Raw genomic sequence first — 26,000 nt, forward strand, 5'->3', positions numbered from 1 at the left:
CCAGCCTCTGGGTGTCAGAGCAACTCTTCTTCTGTTTATTTTTATGTGTAGAAGCTGCAGAATTCAAATGTTCAATGCTACGCAAGGACTTCATTAGTGGGTGGGGGAATAACACTCTGAAAAATATTTTGGATAAGGAACACATGTTCCAAGGGCCCCACCACTGTACTAGAGCTTCACTCATGCGGCCACCTGTTATAGGCTAAAGAGATTTTAGGGGTACTAAGTTTGATTAAAATCTAGTTCAGGCTGTCATTGTGCTCCTAGAAAACTTCAGAAGCCCCTTAATTAGCCCATGGCCTGTGGCCACACTGTGATCTGTGGTCTGCACAGCTGCTGGGGTAATTGTCTGAACTGCATGTCCAAGCATATCATTCTCTGCTTAAAAATCCTGCAACAGTTCCCCAGAGCTAATCAGTAGAGTCAGGACCCCAATGACATTCTTCTCTCAGACTTGCAATTTGGGCTCTTCCCAATCTACTTCACTGCCCTCAGGTGCCCTTAGGACCTGCAGGAACGGCCCCCAGGTCATCAGACTTCAGTCCTCTTTGTTGTGAGATCTCTAGAAAGCTACTTGGTTGGACCCTCCCTGAAGAAAACCTACACTACTTTCATTTTTAATGTTTGCCTTTGACTTTAGCAAAAGTTGACTTGAGAAGCCTAGTGTGATGGACAAGTTCATATATTTTCCTTTGGTGCTTCATTTGAGGACCTGTAAACATTTGTTTAATGAATGGCTCATAAAATTGCTTTTAGCATTTAGTGCCAGGAAAAATGAAATTTTCTCATTTAATAAATTTACATGCTTCCTTAAAAAAAAATCAGCTAATTAAAATAATCCTTGTTTACTTTTTGCCTTTGTTGCCAGGAACCTCAGAGCTAAACTTTTCGGCCATAATAATCATGAAAGACAGGGTATGGGTTAGACTGGCCATCTGCTGCATTTGTCTGCTGAGCCCAGCAGTCTTTTCCTGATTTATCCATTTGTTTGTAAACATTTATTGCACAGTTGTCATGTGCTGAGCACTGAGACGTGTCTGGTGACACTGGTGAACAAGTGTCTGCTGAGCACTGTGACACTGGTGAACAAGACAAGTGGGCAGAAATGGAAGACCATGTTGTCCTGGTGTGAAATCATGGTGGTCTGGAGGAGTGTTGGTGGTAAAGTTGCAGAGATGTGGATGGGTTCCATATATATGTATATGTGTCTCTGTGTGTGTGTGTGTGTGTGTGTGTGTGTGTGTGTGTGTGTATTTTTTAAGGTAGACTCAAGTGGATTTGCTGACACTTGAAGTGGGGAGTGAGGGGAAAAAGAGGACTTAAGGATGACTCCCAGGTTTGGATGTGGTATATGGTAGTATATTTTGCTGAGACTGAGACAAGAGCAGGTTGGGGGGAAAGGATAGAGAATGGAAAACGTTTTGGACTTTTAAATTTGATATATCCATTGCACATCCAAATTGAGGTATAGTTTAGGTTGTTTGGAGCTCAGGATAGAGATTGTTTCTCCTCCCCTGCCTCTCGCAGCCCCTCCCCCCCCCACACACACACACTTCTTTGAGAGACACTCTTGCCCTCTATAGCCCTGTGGTTCTAGTGTGGCTTTGACTTCCCCAGCTGTAGGAGGTCTGATGCTTCTGGTGCCTACTGGTCCCTGTGCCCTAGTCCCCTGGCCACAGGGATTAGTCCAGGGCATGGGCATATAACCCAAGCAAGAGTCTTTCTTCAGGATCTTTGAGAGAGGCTGTCTCTCTCAGCTGGAGAGATCAGATGGTAAACACTCAGAGCTGCCTGTGCCAGGATTCCTGTCACATGAAGGAGGCCCTTTCCAATGTAGAGAATGTTGCAGAGATCAGAGAAATGTGGAAGGGCCCTTCCCTGCTATTTGCTACACTGTATCCCTTGGATCCAGGGTTCACAGATGTGAAAAGAAAAAAGCTTTGGCCCAACAAGTTTAAAGAAAGAGGTTTCTTGACAGCAGAACTTGCAGAGCCTTTCATTTTGAGTGTGCTGCACGCCTCTTCAAGAGGGGAATGAGTATGCAATGTTTGCCAGATTTGAGTATGGGTTTTAAAAAAAGAAATGAAACACAGATATCACATCTTTACGAATGAGGAAACTGAGTCCTGAATAGGTTAAAATACTTCCACAAAGTCATGCAAGTAAAGGCTTGTCTGAAAGATAAACTCAAGTTTCCTGTCTTTTCTATCCATTTCTCTGTCTTGCTGGGATTTATACTTTTTTCTTTCTGTGAAGCTTAGGAAGGCTTCTCTGTGACTAGATGCCTTGGTCTGTGTGTATGTATGTGTGTTTGTTTTTTAAATTGGAATTTGTGTTGTAATTTGTAGTGCTGGTTCTTGTATTACTCAGGCCTTCTGTGCAGGTAGGCAGTTAATATGTGAAAATCCTGGAAAGCATGCAGTTCCATTGATTTGATTTTGTTATAAGATAAGGAATGTATAGTAGCTCTGGGTGCCTGGCTTTAAATGATCAGGATGTATTAAATTATGAAAATGATATGAGGTCTCTGGAAATTCTGTGTTCTAGAAAGTGCCATTAAGCTATTGCCATTTTAATGCAAAATCTATTGAAAAGATGTATTTTATGGTGGGCTATTATTTTTAATCTTTGTGATTTTTCTGATGCTTTGCTTGATTGTGAATAATTACTGAAAATAAACTAATAAAGAAGAGAAATAGGATAAAATATTTTACTAATTCTGACATGTCTCCAACTGAGAAATGGTATTCAGAGTCTACATGAGTAGACTTAGACAGCCTGTGATTACAGAACTGAGCACTTAGTGACATGTGACTGTCCCAGGTGGCCCTGCTGTGGAATGGCAAAGTGGAGCTGACCATGTTATGAGTTCATGTTCTTTCCAGCACTATTTCTTTTTATTGCGTCCAGGTGTCCACCTCCCCTTCAGGCAGTTAAAGTCATTTCATATGGAAGATATGCACATCTTTCATATGAAGGGTGTGCACGTCTTGATTATTCATTCTGGGAGGGTCTCCATTCTGCTCTGTTACTAGAATTGCCTGTCACGTGCCCATCCTATCACCTCAGTTTAGATTCTTATCACTTCTCTCCTGCACTATTACAAACGCTCTCCCACTTGCCTACTTGCTTCCTCATTCACCCTCCTTCTACCCATCTTCATTATTCCCAGGTAGAACCACCTCCCCACCACCCGCCCCCTTCAAGTTTTGTTTGCTGGCCTCTGTCTCCCTTTCCAGCTATGTCTCCTGCTCCTCGTTGCAACATCCTTCGTTCTGCCTTTAGGAACTACTCACTCTCTTGATGATATGCAGTTGCATGCCTCCATGCTCCTAGGTTGCGTCACCCCATAATTGGAATCCTTCCCTTTCCCCATTTCGTCCAGTTCATCCTTCTGGACTCAGCTCCCTGTATTTCTCTAGGAAGCTTCCATACACAGCCTCTCCTTGTCATCCTCCCATCAGCAACTTAATGCAACATGATGGGGAGGAGTGTGGATTGTGGTCCCAGATTGCCTGGTTTCAAACCTGTGCTATATCAAATCCATGCTGTGTGACATTGGACAAGTTACTTAAACCCTGCTTCAGCTCTCTCCTTTGTAAAATGGAATTAACAGTAGTACTTATCTTCTAGGATTGTTGTTAGCATTAAAAGAGTTAATGCATGCAAATCACTCATGAAAGTACCTATACTTAAGTCTTATTACTATTATTTATATTTTTAACCTAGTATCATTAGCCTTTATTAAGGGTAAAAAAACTAGTCATACTCCATTTTTATACACTCAAGCCCTTCGTAGTACATAGTGCATGGTACTCAATAAGTGTGATTTCCATAAATGAGTGAATCAAAATAATCCATAAACAAAGCATGTATTTTAGTGCTTGTCAAGTTAAGCCCTGCTTTGTTTCAGAAAATAATTTATTTCAATCACTATTTTAGGTGTGCCCTTTGGAAGAATGTACAGACATAAACCTTAATATCTGTATCCTCCTCAGACTCAGGAGCCATTTAGAATTTTATTTTAAACTTCTGCTGTTTCACTGACAGATTTGTAGTTTTGGCACAGTTGTCCTTTAAAAGACAGTATCTACATTGAACATAAAAATATCATGTTTGAGACTGGTGCAGCCACTATGGAAGGCAGTGTGGAGGTTCCTCAAAAAATTACGAATAGAATTACCATATGACCCAGCAATCCCTCTCCTGGGTATCTACCCAAAATCTCTGAAAACATTTGTACATAAAGACACGTATGCTCCAATGTTCATTGTAGCTTTATTTACGGTGGCCAAGACATAGAAACAACCAAAATGTCCTTCGATAGATGATTGGATAAAGAAGTTGTGGTACATATACACAATGGAATACTATTCGGTGGTAAGAAAAGCTGATATAGGAACATTTGTGACAACATGGATGGATCTTGAGATTATAATGCTAAGCTAAATAAGTCAGACAGAAAAAGCAGAGAACCATATGATTTCACTCATATGTGGTATATGAATCAAAAACAACAAAAGAACAAGACAAACATGAGAAACAAGAACTCATTGACACAGACAATAGGTTAGTGGTTACCAGAGGGTAAGGGGGTAGGGGGTGGGAGATGAGGGTAAGGGGGATCCAATATATGATAATGGAAGGAGCACCGACTCTGAGTGGTGAACATACAATGTAATTATAGATGATGTAATACAGAATTGTACACCTGAAATCTTTACTAACAATTGTCACCCCGATAAACTTTAATTTAAAAAAATATGTTTGAATAAACTGTATGCCTGCTCTAAAAGAGAAGTGCCTGTTTGTAAAGACAGTCATTATGTTCGCTTATGATGTCATAAGGTTTAAGGAGACAGATGCTTATCATTTATTTGTGCTTTAAAAAAAAAAAGAGATATCCATATGCTTTCCTCTACTTCCTTATTATCCATTTCCAGTTATGAGTTAATGATTGTCTTACTGGAAGTCACCCATATATTTTTTTAAAATTCAGATGGTGGTGGTTCAGCTTGCAGTATTTGCTCCAATATATTTGCACTAAATATCATTTCTCCAGAGCTATTTAAAATCCAAATAACATTTATAAACTAAGAGACTTAATTTCTTTATTTTTACATTTCTGTTTATTTATTTGTATTATTAATACAAATGGGGCACATTTGTAATGGGACACATTTTTTTCTGACCTTGATGATCTCACCTCTATTATAAGGAGGTTGGAAGGAAACTGAGATCTAGACTGACTCTAAAATGTTGAATGTCAAGTTAATTGTATCATTACACAGTGGTGTAACCAGCCAACTCCTCTGAAAGATCCCATGTCTGTAATGGCACCATTGCCATTTGAACTGTGTGGAGTTTTTCTCTGAAAGGTGCTACAGAGAAAACACAGTGTGAGGGGTAATTGTGGTGGTGGTCAGAGACTCTTCAAGTGAACTGAATGAGGCCAGCAAGAATGAGGACAACACAGAGAATGACTCTTTTGTTATTCAGTGAAATAAAATACTAGAAAATGTTCTTGTAACAAAGAGTGCTGTTTGGTCAAAGTGAACATGATGTAGTGAAGAGTTTTTGAAAACTTTTGTTTAGTGATTAATATTTTGACTCAGTAAAGATATTAAAAAACATTTCTTTAATCAAAAAGCCTTAGTATGTAAGAAGGATACTACAGCTATAAGTGTTCAGTAGTGTTGAGCATGAAGGGACAGTACTACTCCATTTGCTGTGACTGTACACTGCTGAGTTCTGTGCCAGAACTTGTGTCCTGGGTAGATGCTGTCTTGCATGGTGACTTTCACATCACAGTCATTATTTTCCATGCATATGATGGAAATAGCATGCATGCTTATCCCCCTGATTTTCCTATTTTGCCTTTATATGTTTTACTGAAAACCAGTAGCTCTTTTGTTTCTTGGCTGACTTTATTAGGAGAATATATTTTTGGCAATAGTTTTGCCATTATGTCATTACTTATGAGCAGATATAAATTGTTGCCCTTATTTTATAAGACCAGTTCAGAGAATTTTATTCTAATGAAATCCTTGTATTTGGCACTTTTCCAGAGTGGGCCATCGCTTGGAGTTTCACATCTATTTTGCTGAATGAGTTGTTCTGTTAAGAAAGGATTTCACAGTTAAATTTTGCTTTTTGGGTTGTGCTGTTTTTGTCTTTTGAACGTTATTTAAAATTAAAAGAATCAGCATATATCTTTTTAAGCTGAAAGTTTATGTGTGATCCTACCGTTTCACACCAGCATTAAGTCTCCACACGCATTAATTCTTCCATAGAGGGTCTCTAACGAGTATATATTTTTTCCTATAAAACATTTTATTGCAATTTCCTATTGAAGGAATATCCCTTTCTGATTTTTATCCATAAATTTTCAGCACCTATAAGTTTCTCATCAAAATGAAGCAGTTGTTTCACTCTGCCCTGTAGGTTAGGAGAAATTTATCAGGAAGAAGTTTCAGTCGTCTTGTTATTTTTTGCAATTTTCATTTTTCTATAGCTGGTAATCTTCAGGTGGATACCACACTCTTAGGAAAGTCTCTGTTTCTTCTTGGGTGTACTCATCTACATGTCTGGGTACTTCCTGTGGTTGAGGAAGTTCTTTCATTAAATTCTTAAGAATGTCTTCTGGTACACCCTCATCTGGGAAAAGATGAAATCTCTGCATCATGGTTCTTCTGTGAAGGTTTTCTGTTAGCAATTTTTGTTTTTTTTTTTAAGCAATCAACACTGGATCTTTCTGGTGAAGTTGAGCAGCTGTTACTTGTTTAAATTCACCTGGTTAATGAGGATATACTTTTTGTTACCATTTGTTTCCCAAAAATGCAATGTGCCTTTTGTTCATTATGACAACATGATTAGCACAATCACTTAGTTGATATTACACAGGTTTATGCAATCCTTGAAGTTTAATTGATATCATAGCTGCAAGTTTGCCGGGATGCTGCATTTTCCTATCTAAGAGATACCAATCTCAAACAAAAGTGTCCCATTGCTGGGGTGCCACAGAGAAACTTCACATTTCCCCGCCAGCAGGATCGTCCTTCTTTCTGCAGGATCCAAGGTCAGTTCTCAATATCACTGGCCTAGCGGGAAACATATATACCCAAGCATGATATAGTTCCTAGGCCTAGACCGGCCAGCACTTGTCTGCTTCTCCACTTTTCCTAGGTCCCCTCCAATCTTCCCATGGTTGCAATTTCGTCATAAAGGAGGAATTTCGTCATAAAGCGGTTATTGAGAGAATAACTCCCAAAATTCACAACCTTGTTAGAAAAGCTATGGAAAAACCAATGGAGGACACAGAATTTCCAGCCAACCTAAGTGGAAGGGGACTGGAAGTCAAGGGTATATTCGTTTTGATGGAATTTTTATATTCCATGAATGAAAAACAAAAACAAAGCAGAATTCTCTTTCTGTGATTTTTATTTTCCTGTCCCCCTCCCAATATCATGTGTTCCCTCTACCAATATAAAATAAAATAAAACCACTACAAGAAACTGATGGAAGTGAAAATCAAGAAGTTGCTACATGTGTTACAGACAGGGGTGCCCTGCCCACTCCCCCATGTGCGCACACACACACAGTCTCTCAGCCTGGTCTCCGGAAGGGAAAGTGGTTCCTATTCTTAGCTGTTTGACCTCCCTCGTGGGAAGTCTTAAAGAGTATGTGAGTCCTGGCCTTTTTAGATGACCATCTGGCTTCTAGCCAGCATATAAAGGTGAGATTAAGTTTCCCCACCTCTACCTCCCTCTACTAATCTCCAGTGGGATTTATGAGAGGCTACCAGAGTCTTCCTTGCCACGAGGTTGTCTTCTTTTTTTTTTTTTTTTAATTAATTTTATTGGGGTGACAATTGTTAGTAAATTTACATAGATTTCAGGTGTACAATTCTGTATTACATCGTCTATAAATCCCATTGTGTGTTCACCACCCAGAGTCAGTTCTCCTTCCATCACCATATATTTGATCCCCTTTACCCTCATCACCCACCCCCCACCCCCTTACCCTCTGGTAACCACTAAATTATTGTCTGTGTCTATGAGTTTTTGTTTCTCATTTGTTCGTCTTGTTCTTTTTGGTTTATATACCACATATCAGTGAAATCATAGGGTTCTCTGCTTTTTCTGTCTGACTTGTTTCACTTAGCATTATCTTCTTTATGTAGCATAAATTTAGAAGGAACCCTTTCCCTTTTATGTATCTTGCCTGATCCTTTTCTGGACTTACTATGATTCCTGTCATGGAGTCTGCCCAGTATTCAGCATTTCTTCTTGTGTGATGGATAGTCAGGTAGTAGATATTTCTGATAACCTTCCTGGAGTGGAGTAGCAACTCCTAGCATTGTGCCCATAGGCAAATCTATGGCCTTTTTGGCCATGGCATCCAGTGCTAGCAAAACCACCAAATGGAAATTTCCACCAGAATTGGACTGTCCTGGGCTGGGAAGTGGGCCAGATGCTTTAGAATTGGAGTCCTGGCCTTGCTCTGTGCGCCTCACGTCAGCCACACTTATTAAACCTCAGTAACCTATGCCATAGGGATTTTTACAAAGATAATGAGGGACGGCATAAAACACTGAGCATAGTCATTTACTGGCATATGATCAGTAAATGGTGGAGGTAATGGTGATTTTATTAAGAAAGAATTGACTGTAGATGCCCTTTTCCATTTTCCAAGATTCCAGTGTCATGCCCATTTTGCCTGTATTGTCATTGGAATCAAGGAAATTGTCAACATCATTATCTATTTGGTTCCTGTTACTTTCTCCCCCTTATAAGTTCATTACTTATATGTTTAAGATATTTTCTTTAGCCTTACCATAGTCAGAGACCATTTCTAAGTAGAACGAGACCATTTCTAAGTAGAACTGAAATGGAAATTTGAGTGTCTGAATCAGACTCCCCAGTTAACCTAGGTGGGCAGACCCTCCATAGGAGAGTCATTTATTTTTCAAGCTATATGGTAAAGAAGAAGCAGAGGGTTTCTGGTTACTTTTGAAGTCAATTTCCATTAAAATCTTCAGTGTTCAGTGTATAGTTTAATGTCTTTTGAAAAGATTGCTATTTTTGAACCAGTGTTTATGTCACAACATTTTGAGTATAGAATATTCATTATGTAACAAATCCCCCACTTGTAGGACTTTACAAGTGACTAGGAACAATCCATTACAAGGTACTGGTTTTGGCTGGAGGCCAAGAATATTAGCTCATTTGTTTAGGGTTTGATACTTAAAGAGGCCAAAGACCAGAGGTTTAATTCCCAGATAGGTCAATTAGTGTAGCTTTTTTCCACAGCTTCATGTTGAAACTAAACCCCCAGCCATCTGTCTTTAAAGTGTATGCCATTGGCCACAGGGGGCATTGGTCACACTGGTCAGAGACTGGATGGATTAGAAGAGCATGGACCACTCATTACGAGGAGACATCCAGATGACCCTTCAGGTTGGGGGGTTATCATAATTAACCTCCCAAAAAATGGAAGTTGGGGAAGACTGTCAAGGAAGCTATTGTTTTAAAAACTGCTAAGAATGGATAAGTGATAGATCAGAGTCCAAAAGTCAGGAAAATTAGGAAACTCTCAGATATTTTAATTCTGACCACATATTTGTAAATGATTCCATCCGAGAAGATAAGGGAAACTACGAGCAGGAAGGAGTGTGACAATAGTGCACCAAAGATAGAGGCTGACAGTCAAGGCTTGTAACAGTAGCTAACATTCACATACTCTGTCGGGCAGTGTTCTGAAAATTCTTCTTTAACCTCACTCAAACTTTATGAGGTGGGTACTATTATTATTGCTGTTTTACAGGTCAGCAAATTGAGGTACTGAGCTTTAGTTATGGCTGAAGTTCACATAGATAGTTAAGTAGCTGAACTGGGATATGAATCCGGGCAGTCTCATTCTAAAGAGACTTGCAGAAGATGCTATGGACAATAATAAAGTTGTTAAAAGAAGTGTCCAGAGCCAGAAGAAAAGAAAATAGCTGCATCTGAATGGACCTGATGGAGGTGTGTGTAGTAATACATTATAACTCTCCAACTCCTGTTGTGTGTCTTTTATATAAATATTTAAAAACCTAGAACATTAAAAATATGTTTGGGAAGTAGTAAGAAAGAACTAGTTTTTCTAAATGAATTTAAGCCTCTTAGCCTAACAGAACTCCTTCCCAGGCCCTGAGACCATTTGGAATGGAGATAGTTCAACTGTGTCCATTATCTGAGGAAACCTGGAGAACAGGAGTAATGCTGGGAATGTGGGGGAGGGCAGGTGTGTGCCTTGGTGTGGAAACGGTCTGGAAGCTCTGCTTAAAAGAAGCCGATACCTTTAAATATTTAGAGCTTACTGTGTTTCCAGGCTTGTTCTGAATGAGTCTACAGAGTCAGAGAAAGGATGTTAAATGGGGACAAAGTTTAGTTGTCTGACATTGCAGTGAGTTTCTTCATTTGCTAGTAAGTGCGTTTGGAAGAATTCAGGTGTGAGAGGGCTGAGACTCTGGCCGGAAGGTGTGTCCACAAAATGGAAACAGCAGATAGTGATCAGACTGTTAAGGTTTCCTCTGACCTCTTCCTACAAACACTATTTAGTGTCTATGGAATTAGACCAGAGAATTTTTGGATCTTTGATGAGGCTATTTCCATCTGTGATGAGGCCATTTAATCTAATTTCCAGATGAGAAAACAGAGGAAGAGAGAGAGTGACTTTCCCAGTCAGTCAGCTGCTTGGTGACAGGTAGACTGGACACTCACCTATGCTTTTATCTGACTGCAGCTTTCCTGCATTTTCCCTAGTCATTGAGAGTCTAGGAGGCAGCACAGGTGTGGGGCTGGGCTTACCTGGGTTCAAATCCCACCTCTGCCACTCACTCTTGATCACTCCTTTGACTGCTTACCCGAAGAAATGGTAATGTTATAAGGAATAGGTGGAAAGAATGTGCTTGGCATATAGTAAGTACTATATGTTCTTTCCTTTTTCTAGTGAGGCCTGAAATCTTTCTTTGTTGTACTTATTATTATTACTGGTAAGTTTTCTAGCATCTCTTAACTCATAACCAAGAAGTTTCATTTTTGCCTTATTTTTCTCTTTGGATGATGTGAAATTTTACTCTGCACTTGCCCCCATGCAGCCGAATGAATGTGCCTGGTCGAAACCACACCACCATATTGATTGTCTCACTTGAAGTTAATGACCACAAACCCAAGTGGGCCCCTTGATGCTGTGAGCATGCGTATCATGTTTCTTCGGTCCATTTCTTCCCTCCCTCTCTTACGCAGCTATTGCATACTTTACATTTGCTCTTCAAATATCCATTGTCCCCTACTCTCAGCCACTTCCTTTCTCACTAACAAACCAGAAATTATCGCAGAACTTCCATGTGCTCCCACCACACCTACCACCTGCCTGTGTCTGTGCCTGAGCTCCTGCCACCTTGGGCACGGCATCCTATCTCTACCTCCACAGACCTTCTCAAGGACATTGCTCCATTAAATTTACCCTGTTTCTCCTATAGCATCAGTTTTCTTCTCTCCACTGAATTCCCACTGGCATACAAGTTCTTATTTTTCCCATTAAATAAAAAACATTTTCTCTTGACTCTGGTTTCCCCTTCAGAAATTTATTTTCTTCCTGCTACAATAAGACATTGTGAATGAGTTGTCTGTATTCATTATGTCTAACATTGCCCCTCCCATTCCATCCTGAACCTATTACAGCAGGCTTTTCACCCCCTTACTTGTAAGCCACCGGCACTGGCCTTATCAGGTGATCAGGGACATTTCATTGCTTCAGCCACGGGCAGGTCCCTGCTGCTCCTACTCTTTACCACCAGCACTTAACGCAGTCAGTTATTCTTCTGGAATACATTCTCGACTGGACGGCTTAGACATATCCCTCCTGGTTTTCTTCGTTTCTCTCTGGCTGGTCTTTCTCATTCTCCTTTGCTGGTTCCTCATCTCCTCAAGCTCTAAACAGAGTACCTCAGGGCACTGTATCTCTTTTCTATATACACTACACTGTAAATATCATCTCTGTAATGAAGACTTGTAAATTGATATCTATAGCCTGGATCTCTGCTGTGAACTCCAGGCTCCTTTACCTGACCACCTGCTGGTCATCTCTACTTGGGTGTGTTGAATAGGCATTGCAGGCATCACATGTCCATGAACCTCTCAAGAGTGTGATGTCTGTTTCACCAGGTGATTGTTTCTAGGGGATCCCTCCTAAGAGATTGCTTCTGGTGGATTTCACAAGGATTATGAGTGTCAAGGAACTTCTAGAGGCAAAAGGGAGGAAAAAAGGCAGTTGGGGGGGGGCAAGATTACCTTGATAATTGCTTGAATCTTGTGACAGTTAACATTGCTAAGAAGCATGAATGGTTTGGGGAGGAAGGGACACAGAGGGGTGTAAGGTGTGGGGATAGGCTTTGAAAAAGATAAATCAGTGACTACACCAAGAGCAGACAATGCTTTTTCTGAATGAATCTTAGCTGTATCTTGTCAGCTCGTTGAAGTAAATTCAGGAATATTTGAAAATAACTGCTTGAATTTAAAACAACAAAAATGAAAACAAACAAGCAAGCAGAAAACATAATGTGTCCAAAGGGAAATTCTTATTCTCCACTAATCTCCAATCTCCTGTCTCCCTCCTCCAGTCTTTCAAAGTCACTTAACAGCATTCCATTCTTTCATTTACTTGGGACAAAACATTTGGTATCATTCTTGAATTACCTTTCTCTCATACACCCTTCAGCAAATCCTATGGGCTCTACCTTCAAAATATATTCAGAATTCATCTTATCACCTGTCATGCTATCACCCTCATCCAAGCCACCATAATTTTTCACCTGGATTAATGGAGTGTCCTTATAACTGGCCTCTCTTCTTTCCACCTTATCCCCATCAGTCTTTTATTACAAGTATTCAGATCACATCACTCCTCTTCCTATCTCATTCAGAGTAGAAGCCAACGTCATGACTGTGTCGTATGACATTACATGATCTAGTCCTCCACTACCCTCAGACTTCACCCTTACTTTTTCCCATTGCTTTCTGCACTGCATCAACCTTGAAGCAGTCTAGGTCTGCTTCCACAGCAGAGCTTTTGTATCTGCTGTTCCTGCTACTTGGAACTCCCTTTCACGTCCTGCTGTAGATTCCTGTGCCCGGTTCCCTCACTTCCTTCAGGTCTTTCCTCAAAGGTCACTTTTTCAGCTAGGGATTCCCTGACCACCTATTTTAACTTTAAACAACTCTGTCCTCTTTCTCTAGTATATTGTTCCTTAGCATTTAGCATAACATAACAGAGTATCTACTTTGTTTATCTCATTCCTTGTCTTTTCTCTCTCCTACAAGAAAGCGTCAAAGCTCCACAAAGCCAGGGTCTTTGTTCTGCTCATTGCTTATCACCAGGGCTGAGAAAACAGGTTGCTTCATGGTAGAGCCACATATTTGTTCAACAGAAGAATGACCACTTCTTGCTCTGGGCATTCTTTTGGCTTAAAGATATTGTAAATCTTTCCCACAAAGCACTAATAAAGTTAATTGTTTTATTTCATGTTTTCTATTGCGTATATTTACTGTGTATATCAAATTGATTTAAGACCATAATAATAGGAACGCCAGACAGAAGACAAATAGAAAACGAGATCCTACATCTTTTCATTCTGTTTCATTGGAGTTTGTTCATGGTACAGCTCTCTACATATATTTGGAAATATGTCAGTTTATTTATATGTATCTCTCCTTATTAAAACAACAAAGAAGATTTAAAGGGACTGGTGGGCAATGTGATGATGTAAGGATGTTGCACCCTAACCTGCTGTTTCAAAGGCTGGGTAATAGAAAAAGACAGTATATCATTTATGTTAATAATCTCATTTCCAAGAGGTATTGACGGTAGTTGTGCAGTTTGTGTTATTCTGTGCCTAAGCTTTTGCATTTATTGCTTCAGTTCTGTCTCTCTTGTTTGGGTTATAATGTCTCCAGTCCTCCAATTGCAAGCTCATTCATATTCTAAGGCCAAAAAGCTGTTGAGTGTTTGGAGCTTTCTCGGTTCAAGTCACATAAATCATAATTACCTAAATACAGCCATTTGATATTTTACCGAAAGGCCACTAATTCCGTGCCCCACTGGTTTTTGCACATACACTATAAAGGAAAGGACATGACATCTATTCTGGTACCTTTTGGTTTCTCTGAGTTCTAGTCTTTTCTGGCTTCTCTTAGTCTACCAGAGTGAAGATTCAGGGTAATTCATGCTTCTGCTTACCAACAAGTTTTTAAAAATTTTCATTTTAGAAATGTGCATACTATAAAATTAACATTTTTTGGGGGGGGTATAGTTCTATGAGTTCTTTTTAAATTTTATTTGGAAATTATTATTATTATTGTTATTTTTTAAAGGTATAGAAGAGAATTTATTTAGCTTTTTGAGTCTTTTCTTTCACAATAATATATGCCGTTGGCACAGGAAGACCCTTTTAAAGTTTCATAAATTGCCTCAACAAGGTTAACTAGTTAGGTTGATTTTATGAGACTTTCAGACAATAGGTTTGAGAAAGTTAATGGTTATCAGGATTTTCATACATGATCATAATCAAAACAGTACAATAAACTAAAGAACAAGACTTTCTTAAGACCCCTAACAACAATAAATTGCAATTTTCAGTCAAACATTTATTCCTATGCTATTTTCACTTTGATCTCTTATTTTTCATTTTATACTCTGACATGAATATAGGTTACAAATAATCTTTTGTGTTAACTTCCCAGTTTTAATACCACAAAGTCACTGGTTTTACCCTGGCTATATTTTTATCATTTAGAGTAGGATATGCTTACTAAAAGCCAGTTATACTCCAGTAACTTTGTGAACGAAAAAATGTTAAGAATTAAGAACAAATAATGGAGTCATTATTTCACTGATCCTCATGTAATGTCAGGAAAATCACTTTTCAAAAGCAGCAATTCTGCCTGATAAATTCTTTCCATGTCTAAACAGAAACTGAAAGAAAATGAAATTATGCGAAACCTATGATAGTTTACTAGACATTGTGTGCTTTTAATAGTTCAACAACTGGTAATACTTGATAATCAAGAGTAAATTAATAGGTTAATATTTAAAAATGTGTACTTTAATAAGTATAAAGTATATAAACAATTAGGTACGCTTGTGTAGAAGCTGACCAACATACATAAATTAGGAGATACAAGTGTCTATCTAAATTTTCTATATTTCTTTTTTTTCTTTTACAGAATATTTATTAAAGTTGTTTAATGTACAATTTCTCATTTGTCATTTTGGAAGTCCTTTATTGTAAAGACTATTCTTTTGTCTGATGACAAACAGCAGCCACATTGTCAGTCATTATTCTGGACCTCCACGTTGGATAAATTCCATTTCTTCTTGAGATACAAGTTTCCTTCTGTATTTCTGAGGTAATGTTTTTATTATTTCTGCAGTGTTTGGTGGACCCTGATGCATCAGCCAATCTGGTGATTTACTTCCCTTAGAATGCTGTGAAATTGAAGAAGAGTGAGATGGTAGTCCTGTTGATCTCAAAACTTCTGATACATTGGGCTTAGGATTGTCTCTTCTGTCAGGGAACCTTATTAATTGAGTATGTGGCTTGACTACCTGAATGACCTGCTGGCAGACGCCATTTTGCTGCCCATCATGACCCCTGAGAAGGGGCAGCTTCCTTTGGAAATTATTTTAGATTTATGGAAGAGTGGCTAAGAGGTCAGAGAGTTCCCATATCCCCTTTACCTAGCTTTCCCTAATGTTAACAGCTTACCTAACTGGTAAATTTATCAAAGCCAAGAAATTAGCATTGGCATAATACTATTAAACTATTGCCTTTATTTGGATTTCTGCCAGTTTTTCCACTATTGTCCTTTAGTTCCCGGATCCAATATAGGATACCATGTCTCATTTAGTTTCCTGTCTCTTTGTTTTCTGCAGTCAGTGGCACCTCTCTCCTAGCTTACATGGGTGGAGGAAGTGGGTTAAATTCATCGGCTAGTGAAGTTGGGAGAAGCTCCAGGTTGAAGGTAGTCAGAGTGCTGGGGCTCAGTGTGACTTTGGAGATGTTCTGATCCAGTGGCTACAGAGGGGTGGTCCTATGGGCTGGATCTGGCTCACATGGTGTTGGAAACATGATTTGAATTAGTTGCCAACATTTCACTATGAGGAGGTTTACCAGAAAAATCTGTATTTTGGGCTTCTTTTTAAGAAATTGGTAGCTCCTGCTGCCCCAGGTCTGTTTACTGACTGGGATGTTCATGTGGCCCTGAGAAGTGGCTGTCCCTTCTCTATGGGCCAGGGCATTCCAGTTTGCTTCAGATCGTGTCCCTCATGATGCTGCTATAGCCTAAACCAGCTCCTCATTGTATAGATGAAGGTGCATCAAGTCTGCCCTGTCTATGCTTTCTGTGCTCCTCTTGGTCTTAGAGGGAGCTTTGCAAGGTGTGGTTTTGGTTCATCTGGAGGGCAGCAAGGATGATGGGAGAAGGAGGACGCAGTATAAAATCCCCTCAAGATCATCCCACAGTTAGTCTTTGTGCAACTTTACTTTGTCCCACAAATACCAGAGTTTGTACACTCAGTCCCCAAGATGGCATCTGGTTTGTAGTCACTTCCTGTTTGGTTGTACATGGTTATCTAAAATATTATATGAGTTGCTAATGGTTAAAAATCAGGCAATGAACCTAAATATCCAGATTTGCAACTTCTCTCTAGAAATCAGATGACCTGGCAACCCTGAGGCTACCTTCCCACCTGGCCTGGTCTCAGGGCTGGAGTCAAGGCTGTCCCCTCTAGACAGACACAGGCTCATTGCAGGCCTGCCCTGGGCCCTGTGGGCATTTGAGTTTGCAGTGTTTGCCTTAGGATATTAGGTTGGAAATCAGGGAAATTCCAGTGGTTTCCTTTTGGCTTTTCTTCCTTTTGGTTATTCTTGACAAGGAGTTATTTTAATAACTCCTCTAAGTTGTTGAGGAAAAGGGAATTTGGGATAGGGACTTGTGACAGGATCAGAGTCAGCCATCTCATTTTGTCTAAGATGCCCCATCCTCTCCTCCTGGATGTGTTGTCAGTTCCCTTTATGTAGCCTAAGGCTTAATGTTGGATATTAGCTTAGAGTATTGCTCCTTTCGGGGGTATTTTTGTTAGAACACAACTCAAAGTACACACTTAAAGAATTAAATAGAAGTGACAGTGTTGGGATTTCAGGCATCTCTGGTTGGTGTCTCTGTAATCTCAGTACAGGAGTGTGTAAGTATAGAAATAAGACTAGGGCACTTTCTTTCCAGATTATATGGAAACATGGGGCTAGTTACTAAAGGGGCATTGTATGGATGTGGAACTCTAAGGGTCTAGATCTATGTGCCTGGTGTGGTAGCTGCTGGTCATAGGTGGCTGCTGAGCACTTGAGGTGTGCTAGTATGAACTGAGATGCGCTATGAGTGTCAAATACATACTAATTTCAGAGGATTACTGTGAAAGAAAGAATGGAGAATGTCTCAATATATTGATGACATGTTTCAATGATAATATTTTGGATAAATGAAGTGAAAGAAAATAAATTGTTAATTTCATCTTTTTTAACTTTTTAAAACTGTGGCTACAAGAAAATTTAAATTTCCATACATGGCCCCGTCATATTTCTGTTCAACAGAGTGACTCTAGATTCTGCAGTATTTGATGGTGAGTGAGGGTGAGCAGCTTGTTCTCCGAGCCTTGGTAAAATACAAAGAACAAATATGGTCAGGATGGTAAATTGTTTTCACAGCGCTTGGCTTTAGTAAACTTTACACTTAACTACTCACTGTAGTGAATTTGGTGCATTTAGATGGATGAGAAGTTGCTGCCTCGCTTATTTAGCTGTATTGGTGATATGAGGCTGTAGTAACAGTGGTTAGAGCATAGGACTGGGTGGTCAGACAGATGTTGGTTGGAATTCAATCTCTTCTACTTGATGTTGGGTCAATTATTTAACCCCCCTGAACCTCAGAGCCCTGTCCTGTAAAATAGGGACAATGGTGATTCACCCTATTATGTGAAAATTATGGAAATAACACATGTAAAATGTCTAGTGTAATATTGGGGACACATACAGTAAATTATTTTTTACTTTTGCTTTAATTATCTTTCCTGGTAGTATGAAAAAATATCTTTTATTGGTTATGTGTGCTAGGAGGAAGGCCGTCCCCTAAAATCAGGAAAAGGCACCTTTTTGCTTATATAATGGGATATTGGCTTTACTAGCAAACATAAATGGATTTTTTCCATTCACTGCTTTCATGGCACAGGCTTTTATTTTAAGCAGACCAGTCTTTCCTCTGTTATGCTCAATATTCGTTGAAACCCAGCAGTGGACTATGTGACAGATACTCTGTTTTAGAAAGTATTGGACACCTTGGTTTTTAAAGAATCTGGAAGAATGTGTCATGGGTACAATATAAAGTGATCAACACGTTACTACGTAAATGATACCATTTTTTTTAATTAATTAAATTTATTGGGGAGACAATTGTTAGTAAATTTACGTAGATTTCAGGTGTACAATTCTGTATTATATCATCTATAAATCCCATTGTGTGTTCACCACCCAGAGTCAGTTCTCCTTCCATCACCATATATTTGATCCCCTTTACCCTCATCACCCACCCCCACCCCCCTTACCCTCTGGTAACCACTAAATTATTGTCTGTGTCTATGAATTTTTGTTTCTCATTTGTTTGTCTTGTTCTTTTGTTGTTTTTGGTTTATATACCACATATCAGTGAAATCATAGGGTTCTCTGCTTTTTCTGTCTGACTTATTTCGCTTAGCATTATTCTCTCGAGATCCATCCATGTTGTCACAAATGCTCCTATATCATCTTTCCTTAACGCCAAATAGTATTCCATTGTGTATATGTACCACAACTTCTTTATCCATTCATCTATCGAAGGACATTTTGGTTGTTTCCATGTCTTGGCCACCGTAAACAAAGCTGCAATGAACATTGGAGTACACGTGTCTCTATAGAGAAATGCTTTCAGATTTTTGGGGTAGATACCCAGGAGAGCAATTGCTGGGTCATATGGTAATTCTATTCGTAATTTCTTGAGGAACCTCCACACTGCCTTCCATAAGGGCTGCACCAGTCTGCATTCCCACCACAGTGTATGAGAGTTCCTTTTTCTCCACAGCCTCTCCAACACTTGTTACTATTTGTCTTGTTGATGACAGCCATTCTGACTGGGGTGAGGTGATATCTCATTGTGGTTTTCATTTGCATTTCTCTGATGATTAGCGATGTTGAGCATTTTTTCATATGTCTATTTGCCACTTGTATGTCCTCTTTGGAGAAATGTCTCTTCAGGTCCTCTGTCCATTTTTCAATTGGGTTGTTTGTTTTTTTGTTGTTGAGCTTCATGAGTTCCTTGTATATTTTGGATATTAGCCCCTTATCAGAGGCACTGTTAGCGAAAATCTTCTCCCATTCAGTTGGTTGCCTCATTATTTTGTCAATAGTTTCTTTTGCTGTGCAGAAGCTTTTCAGTTTCATATAACCCCATTCGTTTATTTTAGTTTTTACTTCCATTGCCTTTGGAGTCAAATTCATAAAATGCTCTTTGAACCCAAGGTCCTTAAGTTTAGTACCTATGTTTTCTTCTATGCAGTTTATTGTGTCAGGTCTTATGCTTAAGTCTTTGATCCATTTTGAGTTAATTTTGGTACATGGTGACAGATAACAATCCAGTTTCATTCTTTTGCACGTAGCTATCCAATTTTGCCAGCACCATTTATTGAAGAGGCTGTCTTTTCTCCATTGTATGTTTTTAGCTTCTTTGTCAAAAATTCTCTGTCCATATTTATGTGATTTTATTTCTGGGTTCTCAATTCTATTCCATTGGTCTATGTGTCTGTTTTTTCGCCAATACCAATCTGTTTTGATTATTGTAGCCCTGTAGTACAAGCAAAAATCAGGGAGTGTGATACCTCCAGTATTGTTCTTTTTTCTAAATAAGGATGGCTATTCGGGGTCTTTTGTGGTTCCAAACAAATCTGATGATTTTTGTTCTATTTCTTTAAAAAATGCCATTGGGATTTGGATGGGGATTGCATTAAATCTGTATATGGCTTTGGGTAATATGGCCATTTTAACTATGTTGATTCTTCCAATCCATGAGTACGGAAAGTCTTTCCGTTTCTTTGTGTCTTCTTCAATTTCTTCCAAAAATGTCTTACAGGTTTCAGCATATAAATCCTTCACATCCTTGGTTAAGTTTATTCCTAGGTATTTTATTCTTTTTGCTGCAATTTCAAATGGAATTGTTTTTTCTATCTCTTTTTCTGAGATTTCATTGTTGGTATATAGGAAAGCAATGGACTTTTGTACGTTGATTTTGTAGCCAGCAACTTTACTGTATTCATTGATTGTTTCTAATAGCTTTTTGGTGGAGTCTTTAGGGTTTTCTATATATAGCATCATGTCATCTGCAAAGAGTGACAATTTAACTTCTTCATTCCCAATTTGGATGCCTTTTATTTCTTTCTTTTGCCTGATAGCTCTGGCGAGGACTTCCAGCACTATGTTGAAAAGCAGAGGTGATAGGGGACAACCTTGTCGTGTTCCTTAACGTAGAGCATAGGGCTTCAGCTTTTCACCATTAATTATGACATTAGCTGAGGGCTTGTTGTATATGGCCTTTATTATATTGAGGTATTTTCCTTCTATACCAATTTTATTAAGTGTTTTAATCATAAGTGAATGTTGTATCTTATCAAATGCTTTTTCTGCATCAATTGATAGAATCATATGATTTTTGTTTTTTATTTTGTTTATGATGTATCACATTGATGGATTTGCGAATGTTGAACCATCCTTGTGCCCCTGGGATGAACCCCACTTGGTCGTGATGAGTAATCTTTTTAATGCATTGTTGTATTCGATTTGCTAGAATTTTGTTTAGGATTTTAGCATCTGTATTCATCAGAGATATAGGTCTGTAGTTTTCTTTTTTTGTGTTGTCCTTACCAGGTTTTGGTATCAGGGTAATGTTGGCCTCATAAAATGAGTTAGGGAGTACTGACTCTTCTTCAATTTTTTGGAAGACTTTGAGCAGGATTGGTATTAGATCATCTTTGAAGGTTTGGTAGAATTCACTGTTGAAGCCATCTGGTCCAGGACTTTTGATTTTGGGAAGGTTTTTGATGACTGATTCAATTTCGTTACTGGTGATCGGCCTGTTTAGATTTTCCAGTTCTTCATGATTCAGCCTTGGAAGGCTATATGTTTCTAGAACTTGTCCATTTCTTCTAAGTTATTAAATTTGGTGGCATATAGTCCTTCATAGTATTCTTGGATAATCCTTTGTCTTTCTGTGGTGTCCGTGATAACTTCCCCTTTTTCATTTCTGATTTTGTTAATTAGTGTCTGCTCTCTTTTTATCTTATTGAGTTTAGCCAAGGGTTTGTCGATTTTGTTAATCTTTTCAAAGAACCAGCTTTTTGTCACATTAATTTATTTCTATTGTCTTTTTGTTCTCTATTTCATTTAGTTCTGCTCTGATTTTTGTTATCTCCTTTCTTCTGCTGACCTTGGGTTTCGCTTGTTCTTCTTTTCTAGTTCTTTAAGGTGTAACATGAGGTTATTTATTTGGGATTTTTCTTGTTTCTTGAGATAGGCCTGTAATGATATAAATTTCCCTCTTAAAACTGCTTTCGGGGCATCCCAAAAATTTTGGTAGGATGTATTTTCATTGTCATTTGTTTCTGTGTGTCTTTTGAGCTCTCCTCTAATTGCTTCTTTGACCCAGTCGTTCTTTAAAAGTATGTTGTTTAATCTCCATATATTTGTGTTTTTTCCTGCTTTCTTTTTGCAGTTGATATCCAATTTCAAAGCTTTGTGATCAGAGAATATGCTTGGTATGACTTCAGTCTTCTTAAATTTGCTGAGGCTGATTTTGTGTCCCAATATATGGTCTATCCTTGAGAATGTTCCATGTACACTAGAAAAGAATGTATAGTCTGATGTTTTAGGATGAAGTGCTCTATGTATGTCAATTATGTCCATTTCATGTAATGAGTCATTTAGGGCTGCTATTTCGTTATTTATCTTCTGTTTGGATGATCTATCCATAGTTGTCAATGATGTATTTAAGTCCCCTAATTGTGTTTTGGTCAGTTTCTCCCTTTAGTTCTGTTAGTAGTTGCTTGGTATATTTCGGTGCTCCCTGATTGGGGGCATAAATATTGATGACTGTTATGTCTTCTTGTTGTATAGTCCCCTTTACCATTATGAAATGTCCATCTTTGTCTCTTGTTATCTTTTTCACCCTGAATTCTGTTTCATCGGAAATCATTATGGCTACACCTGATTTTCTCTGGGTACCATTTGCTTGGAGTGCCAATTTCCACCCTTTCACTTTGAGTCTATGCTTGTCCTTGTAGCTGAGATGTGTCTCTTGTAGACAGCGTATGGTTGGCTTTAGGTTTTTGATCCAGTCTGCTACTCTGTGTCTCTTTATTGGTGAGTTCAGTCCATTTACATTTAGGGTGATTATTGATATGTGAGGATTTCCTGTCATTCTATCTTTAGTTTTCTGGTAAGGCTGTGTCTCCATTGTTTCTTTGCCTTTTTGTTGTTGTCTATTATTTCTGTGTGGTGGTATTCTATGATGTTTCCCTCTGTTTCTTCTTTTATTACAGTATATTTTTGAGTTCTGGATGATTTTTGAGTGGTTACCCTTAAGTTTATGTAAAAGAAAGTTTGATATTTAGAGTATTCCAGTTTCTTCAGTACGCTTACTTTCTCTATTCCCATATTCCAGTTTAGGCCTTTACGCTCCCCCTTTTTATGTCTCGGTTGCCACAAGTTGTCCTTGTTGATGGTGGTCTAATAGCCTCCTTTAGTATTTCTTGTAGTGCAGGTCGTGTATTAGAAAATTCCCTCAGCTTCTGGATGTCTGGAAAGGTCTTTATTCCTCCTTCATATCTAAAGGAGATCTTTGCTGGATATATTATTCTTGGCTCATAATTTCTCTCTTTCAATAGTTTGAATATTTGGTTCCATTTCCTCCTAGCTTGTAGAGTTTCTGCTGAAAAATCTGATGATAATCTAATGGGCTTTCCTTTGCAGGTTACTGTCTTCTTTTCCCTGGCTGCATTGAGGATTCTTTCTTTGTAATTGATTTTAGACAGCTTCAATACAATGTGCCTTGGTGAGGGCCTGTTGTGATTGAGGTAATTAGGTGTTCTATTTGCTTCTTGGATTCGAGGATCCAGTTCTTTCCACAAGTTTGGGAAGTTCTCATCGACGATTTGGTTGAATATATTCTCTGTTCCCTTCCCTCTTTGTTCTCCTTCTGGTATGCCCATTATTTTTATATTGCTCTTTCTGATGGAGTCAGAAAGTTCTTGTAGAGTTCTTTCATTTCTTTTAAGTCTCAAGTCTCTTTCTTCTTCCATCTGTGTAAATTCCAGATTCCTATCTTCGATGTCACTGATTCTTTCCTCCATCTGGTCAACTCTACTACCTAAGCTGGATATTTTATTGTTAATTTCTTCTATTGAGTTCTTAATCTCCAGAATTTTTATTTGGTTCTTTTTCAAAATTTCAATCTCTTTTGTATAATGCTCATGGTGTTCTTTGATTGTGTTTCTGGGTTCATTAAACTGCCTTTCTGTTTTTTCTTGCATCTTGTTCATTTTTTTCAGAATTGCAATCTTGAATTCTCTGTCATTTAAATCGCATATTTCCATATCTCTAAGTTTATTTTCTGGAGACTTTTCACTTTCTTTCTGAGCTGTCTTGTTGCATTGGTTATTCATGCCAATCACTGATTTACTATTTCTCTTCCTAGACATCTACAGGAGTGGCTTCTGCAACAGGTTGATAGGTATGTGAAGAGCTTTTGAAGTTCCAAAGCTCTTTCTGCACCAGATTCAGTGCCCTTTTGTTTCAGCAGATCTCTTTACTCCTGCAGGGATCCGCCCAGATAGGTGGGGCCAGGGGCGGGGTGAGTTGTGAGAGGTGGCCCAGAGCAATGGCGGCGACCACCACCACAGCCAGTCCTGCTTCCACAGCTCCCTCCCCTTTGCAGGAACTAGTTGAGCTGCGAATCTGTGTCTGCGGTCCACAGTTCTCAGAGCAGCAAATATTCTGTCCTTTGATCTGACACTGCTACTTTATCGCTTCTAGCATAGTGCAGGTGGGGACGGGGCGAGCTCTGGGAGGGTAGGGAGGGGCGGCTAGTCTCCCTGCCTAAGGCTTTTGTTCTCTGCTGGGCAGTGAGGGCTTAAACCACTGATTTCAGCCCTCTATCCTCAGTCTTTGCTTGGAGATCTGCCGTGAGCGAGCGTTGGGTTCAGAGGTTTTGTATGCTGCCCCCTCAGCCCTGTGGGCGGTAAGCGGAGCCCTAGCAGTCCGAGTCCTTCCCTCTCCGGCAGCTGCAGCTGCGATAGTTCCGGGATGCAGTGAGCACGGAGCACTGAGCTAGGTCTGCGTCCTGAGCCCGTGCTGCTCCGTCCCGCACTTCTCCTCTTCCTTCTCCCCCTGCTCGCGCGATTCACCCACCTGGAGGTGAATTCAGTAGTGGTCCTCTTCGTCTTCAAATGATACCATTTAACAGGAACTGGACAGAATGAGGATGAGGATGAGCAGAGCACAGTGACCAGAACTATGCGGTAGGAAACACTCACCTGCTCCTCATTGCCTTCCCTTTGTCAATTTCAGGGACACGCAGGGTTACTTTGTGATTTTTTTTTTTTCTTTAAGGTAAGACTAATTTTTTCATATCTTCAAACTATTATTTTGTGCCCTGTGGAATTTATTGAACTGAGTGGAAGACTGGGGAACGTCTTCCACTCAGTTCAATAAATAACCCTGGGGAACATCTGCGCTAGTTAACTGCTAGAGAAGCCCTGAATAGAGGAATGGTTCCAGGAGGATCTGGTGGTTTGTGTTCTTTTTCCCTTCTCCTTTGGTCATAAAAGAATCAGGACCCAGAAGCTTGGAGTTTGGGACACAGAAGTCCCGTGGGAGGCCTACTCGAAGTTAAGAATGCATAGATTGGAAACGTTTTTTTTTTTTCAAAAGCTTATCTATTTTCTCTTAAACCTATTAAAGATACCACATTACTCATTCTCTGGCTCACATCCATGTCTCTTGCTCAATTAGAAGGCAAGTCTTATATCTCCCACTTCTCCCCACAGAGTGACTTTGCTTGGCAGTGAATTTTCAAATGATTAATAGAACTTCTCCTTGCTAGAGTAGTTCTCTATTATCAAAGGACAGGATTGTTACATGCAAATTACTCAGATAGTATGTGTAGAAATGCTTTGCAAGCTAAAACTCCTTTATAACGTGGGAAGGCCTATGTCTACCCTGACCATGGCCACCAGCCACAATATTCACTGGAAATCACCCACGGATTACAGTTAACCCTCGTGTCACCATGTCTTAGTAGGTGTGGATGGTGCTTTTATGGTGATCCTCTTGCCGTCCTGCCTGTGCAGCCAGTATCAAGGCCCTCTGGAGCCTAACCTTATCCACCTGGTTGTACTGCTCAGTATGTGACAGCCACTCTCTAACAGGAATCCTCTGATTTATGACAGATGGCTTCTCCTCCTGAATTATATTAAATAATGTATTATAACAACAATAATAGTAGAAACTAACAACTGATTGCTTACTATTTGCCAGATACTCTTATAATTGATTTCCTCTCAGTTGACGCTCTCAACAACCCTAGGAAATAGATGCAGGAAGGTCCAAATGACTTGCTTATTCTCAGGCTCTCAGAACCCAGGTCTGTTTCAGAGTAGTTCCTGAGCTTTTAACCTTGCTCATTCTGTGACCTCTGCTTATTTTTCTTCTCTCCTGTCACTTGCCTGAGAATTCCTAGTCTTCAAATGCAAGTTCCACCTTGGAAGTGACATTTTCATTAAGAACTCCAAGCTACACTCTTATGTGCTTTTATTCCCTCTGATCTGAA

The 26,000-nt window shown here is 39.3% G+C and overlaps 1 protein-coding gene and 2 pseudogenes across 11 annotated transcripts in view; 1 reads left to right on the plus strand and 2 right to left on the minus strand.

The window, feature by feature from the left end:
• CARMIL1 (capping protein regulator and myosin 1 linker 1) overlaps positions 1–26,000 on the plus strand; it is a 381,971-nt gene that overhangs the window by 57,703 nt on the left and 298,268 nt on the right. The gene's annotated exons all lie outside the window — the stretch shown is intronic.
• LOC308487223 (large ribosomal subunit protein uL13m-like) lies at positions 6,509–12,820 on the minus strand (annotated as a pseudogene). The gene is made up of 2 exons: positions 12,741–12,820; positions 6,509–7,028 (listed from the first exon to the last, which is right to left on the minus strand). The product of its transcript is annotated as a large ribosomal subunit protein uL13m-like (transcript).
• On the minus strand, positions 15,011–15,689 carry LOC308487592 (alpha-ketoglutarate dehydrogenase component 4-like; annotated as a pseudogene). Its single transcript has one exon. The product of its transcript is annotated as an alpha-ketoglutarate dehydrogenase component 4-like (transcript).

This window comes from Rhinolophus hipposideros (assembly GCF_964194185.1).
Source record: "Rhinolophus hipposideros genome assembly, chromosome: 19".
Taxonomy (NCBI): domain Eukaryota; kingdom Metazoa; phylum Chordata; class Mammalia; order Chiroptera; family Rhinolophidae; genus Rhinolophus; species Rhinolophus hipposideros.